The following is a 5,696-nucleotide window of genomic DNA, read 5'->3' on the forward strand; positions in this document are numbered from 1 at the left end:
TGAATTGTGGATCCGACGATGATAGGGAAAATGTGAACATAGGATGGACAAGTGAGTAAAATACAGGTAGGGTCTAGCAAAGTGGTTCGATATATTTTTCCACACGTCACTCCTCAAATTTCTTACAAATTATTTTAATCAAATATTTATGTACTCCACTTTCACTTCATTAATATCTATTTATATTTTCATTAAAATGAATTGATATATTCATTTTATGTTTATCTTTAATTTAGTTAAATGATGCAACATAATTTATAAATTACTCATTCACTTATCACGACGACAAGTTTCTCCAATGTGTTTAACCAAGTCGTGATGAAGCTGATGATGCACTTAATTATCACATGACTCTGAATTTCTTTGAAGATATTCACTGGATGTTGGAATGAGCCTTGACTGGCTAAGAAAGTATATAGTTTGGCACAGTCTCAAATCGATCGTTTTAACAATCATGTTGTGTAAATACTGCAAGTGTACATGATTTTTTTTTGCCGTTATCTATGAACTAATGTCGCTCTGGACCTCTTATGATTGCCCAATGAGCTTGGAAAACCCCAAATATCGGCTCAATGTCCTTTCTTGCAGCCTTTTGACTTCCTTAAAATTCATTCGTTTTGGATCTTGCATGATACGATTTTTCAATCAGAAAAGAAAACGCGCTAAAAACTGAGTCATGCCTTCGATTCGATGAACTAAAGAACATTGAGTTGTCTCGATCTTTTGAAACAACCAACGATTTGTGTTATTCACCTCTAAACGATGAAAACTTAGCAACAAATATTCATGACTGAAACAATTGAGATTCAAACAAACCTCAAAGAACTCGTCTTTGACAATTCGTGCGAAAACAATTGACAAACATCACAAAGATTAAATCTTTGATAAATTTGATTTTGTTTGAACAAAGCAAAGCTTTGAAAAAGTTTGAGAGAAAACTCAAATTTTTTTTGTATTCATTCAGTAATTGTTTTAATAATGTTTTACAATGTCTATATATAAAAAAATACAAACAAAATCGTAATCTAAGGTTTTCATACATAAAATCTGCATTGCGGCGCGCAGGTGAGCATGAACCTGCATATGGTTCTGTTTTTGGCCAGCAACACGCGCGGGTGCGCCACTTCTAGCGCGTGGCTTCGCCACTTCTGGCACGGGTATGCGCCAGGTTCTGTCCAGTGCGCGCGGGTACACGTTCTGCTGTGCCGGTGTGCGCCAGCTACTGTCCTCTCGGGTCATTTTGCAATCGCATGCTTGGTTGCTCCGCAGAACTCCTTCATTATATTCTTCTTTGAACTCCTTCAATTGCTTGAATATGCTTGATTCTTCATCATTAATCATCATCATTCTTGAAAGTCAGAGACAACAACGCATCTTAAATCTCCTTCTGTAACGTCCCTTACTTTTAACTTTAAAATATAATAAATAATACTAATTATTATTATTTTTTATATAAACATTTTCTTCTAACTTCAAAACCATCCAACATAAGAACTAATAATTTTAAAAACTCAAATGCATAAAAATCTATAAATCGTCAACAACAAAATCGTACGTCAATTTTAAAATAATCCAAAAATAAGCTTTAAAAAATAAAGCATAAAATCATTAATAAAATAAACCTCAATTTAACTTCAAAATTTTAAATACTAAGTTAATACGGAAAATAAAAGTCCATCGGGAGTGTACTGTCAGACCCGATCCACTCAAGCGTCAGCTCCTCTCTCAAAATCATCTTCACCTGCTACCATCCAAACCTAGTGAGTCTAACGACTCAGCACATCCTAACCATACGTAAAAAATACTACATATATAGGCACATGCATTTAAAAATCAAACTTTTATTTAAAATAAGCTAGCATAAACTCGTAATCGTAAATAAATCACAAATCCTTTCATCATCGTAGAGAATTTTGGGTGAAATTTGATCCTTGAAAGTGATTATCTTTTATAATGTCATCATGTGGTCGACTGGGCCTTTGCCAAATATGGAAATACGATCGTCGGGCTACTTTTGTGGCCTTCTCCCGTAAACGGACTTCCTCTAGGGGTCTTTTCCCTCACGATATCCCCAATAATATCCTTTATGTCACAGTCAATTCACATCCTTCAAAATATTTTCTTTTCTTTTTATTTTAAAAAATATCGTATTTTTTCCAAAAGTTGTAAAATAACATTTTTCAAGAAAAATCGTACAGCCTTTGTATATATCATAAAACATAATATTTCATCATAAGCCTTTTAAAATATCATTTAGAATGATTATAATTATTCGAGACAATGCCAGGTCTTTCGAACTACCTAAGACGTAAAATGACCATTTTACCCCTAGACCTCGAACTTCTCAATTTTGACTTTTTCTTACTTTTCTTGACTCGAACCTATGCCTAACCATCATATAAGCTTAAATTTGACTTCTAATATTTTCTTACACGTAAACCCGAGCCCTCCGATTTAATTACTTAGTAGCAAAATCGTTAAGTGTTACAAACCCGAATTAATTACAACCTTAATATTTTCTTCAAAAATTTTAAACATAAACTTTTCTTCTCTCAATTACCCCCATGAACCATGAGCCAACCCCCGTGAACCACAGTTCAAGCTTGTTTTTCCTTCCCAAGCACTAACCGAAACCATTCTCTCCCTTGAACCCCTCGGCCACCCCATGACCGGACCACCGCTGAACCAGATCCTAACCACGGCGCACCAGACCCTAGCCTACCACTCCTGGACCATCACAGATCGTTGAAGCCACACGCTGCAACCCTCTTCTTCTTCAGCCGCACACATCTCTCGTGATTCTCCCCTGGTTCGCGGCTTCCATCAGGGGCCACCATTCCAGCCCCTCAAGGACTCTTCCTAGCCTCTTCCTAAGCCGTGCGCAGGACCCAGGTGCGGATCCTACCTAGCCATCCCATGACCACAAGGAAACTCATGAAGAAACCCTAGGGTCGACTACCTAACCATGCACAACCCATGCGCTACTGTCCAGCCCTCGTTCTGCCTTTAAACGACTTCTTTTACAATCATTTAATGTTCTGTAACGACATCATGTCCTTTATAAATCTTAACACGTCTCTAACGAGGGTAAAAACGTCAAAAACTTTGGAAAATTAACATTTAAACATTAAATATTTGAACTAAAAATTTTCATGCCTCAAACATAAATCACACGTATTATTATTCGAATGCTGCAAACTGAAAGTTTAGAAACGTGTCTTTGCGTTTAGAACGCTCAAATTTTCGATCGTTGGCGTATGTTGCACAGAAGAACGAACGGGCGACGAACAACCTTGGATTTTTCTCTCAAATTTTCGAAAATTTAGTGTGTGTTTGTTTTTTCAGCCACTAGGAGTCTTCAAGCCTTCGGTTCTTGTTTTATTGTTTTCGAATTTTTAGTTTAAAAGTTGAGGTTTTGGGGTTTTTGGGTTTAGGGATAATTAGTCCATCAGTCCTAGTTAAATTAGGCTTATTAAAGTCAATTTAATTATAAAATAAAGTTTACAAAAATCATTTTCAAAAATAATAACTTTTGGGTCCACAAATGTCTTTCTTTTAACTAAAATCGACTTCTCGGATAAAATATGGCTCGAATCGTAAGATAACTGGACTCCTGAATTTTTCAGAAAATTTTCATTATATTTAATCATTTTATCTAGCCTTAAAAATATTTATCGAAAAATATTTTCATCTTGGTCGTCTCTGGTCTACTTTCCCCGGCCTAATATCGAATATCCGGATAAAATACTTAATTTCTCATGCATAAAAAATTTAATCATATAAAATAAATAAGAAATTTTAAATAATTTGCATGCATGCGGTTTACATGAACTGATTTTTGGACGTTACACCTTCTAACAATTAGCACGCTACGCCTGGTCAGATTCCTATCATACTTTCCTTCTTCAAAAAGTTTTGACCTTAGATCTTGGCTACTTACAAAAAATGAAGCAAGTTAGCAATAACAAAGATTATATTATCAACATGATTACCTTTAAATTCAAGTTTGTAGGGTGCTATCGCCCACGTGCTCTATCAACGCTTAGAACCCTAATTCCATGGTTTCCATCACCTTGAACCCATCAACTTCACCATATACCAAATAACAAATGACACCAAATGATAAAATATCATTAAGTATCACAAATAACATATTATTCCCCTTCTTAGACCTAGTTAACACCAAAATAAAATTCATACATGTGTATGACCATAGCTCACTAGGAAATAGATATAACTGATGCACGACATAAGAATGTAGTTGACATGTCATTCTCCTATATGCAATACATGTATCACAATCACATTCAACATTTCGTTTCATAAGCAACCAACACATATAATAATGTATTATATCAATGATAAAATCGCAACAATATGCCTCACTAGTACGTAACTCATACAATGAATACAAAATGAACAGTTATTCTCCTTAAAAATATATTCACAATGAACATAGAAATTCTTATATTCATTCATGCTCTTTCCAAAGCCACCATCAAGTAAATATGGGTCATGCAAAAAGAACATGTCACATGTACTATCCATGCTATCTCTTATCAAATCACAAGAATCTAAGTCTAATGCATATAAACTCTTGTAGCAAACAAATCTCACCAACTTAGTATGAAATGACTACTATTCAAAATACTGCTAGAATTTTTTTTACAAGCTTATTTCTCGAAAACTCGTAAATCATGCATGCATGCAACATTGCTGAAAATTCCACCTTTCAAAAATAATAGTAATCATCTACCGGATGAAAATACTGCGGTTTAAAATAAAACAAATATGAACGAGTAAAAATCCTGATAACCAATAACATAATAAAATGAATGAATAAAAATATTCATGTCCACTCCTATCTCAATTCATGATGTGCGGAAAATATATGGTCCTCCGGTTCACTTGCGCACATCCAGCCCCGCCTACTCAGACTTCGACGCCTCCAGCCTCCTCATCAACATGCTCACCTGCATCATTCACACCTAGTGAGTCTAAAGACTCAATACACCTGTAACGTTATAACGAATACATATACATAACATGCAATAGTGAAAAATACTGTAATCAACATACTTTTCATGATCGTAAAATTATAAACGTAAACATGTCGTAATAAAGCATGACGTGTGAAAAAATCTCATCATATCATCATATACTTGTTCATTTTCTTTAGTCGAATTTAGTTTGTTTTGTGATTTTCGTATCAGCTCTATTCGATGGATCCATCTACATATAACCGTGGTTGTAACGTACCGTACTTTTAAACTATTTAAAATTTACGGAAAAATAAAAATTTTCTTAAATGAATAATTAACTTTCAGCTTCTAAACTCCTCGGGGGACTTGACCACTTTTAGTCAACATACTAACCCATGACTCGAACCCCGAAACAACCTTGACATGGAGTAAGAAATTTCCCAAGCAGAGGAAGACACGGACCTCGCTTGAAACATAGTTCAACGTTTCCCAATCAAACTTCATAACATCTAATCTAACCCTCCCTATGCTAGGACATACTATGTAACGTCTCGAAAATTTGAAGGTCCACGTAAACCCCATGCATGCAAGTTATTAAATATTTTTGTATTTATTAAATTGTTTTAGTGCATTAAATGCATGTTTATTTCAGTAATAGGTGTTTTTAAGTCATGTTTTATTTAAAGTTCATGCATTAATAATTAGTTGCATTTC

The sequence above is a fragment of the Primulina tabacum genome, chromosome 8 (assembly GCF_025594145.1).
Source record: "Primulina tabacum isolate GXHZ01 chromosome 8, ASM2559414v2, whole genome shotgun sequence".
NCBI classification, from domain to species: domain Eukaryota; kingdom Viridiplantae; phylum Streptophyta; class Magnoliopsida; order Lamiales; family Gesneriaceae; genus Primulina; species Primulina tabacum.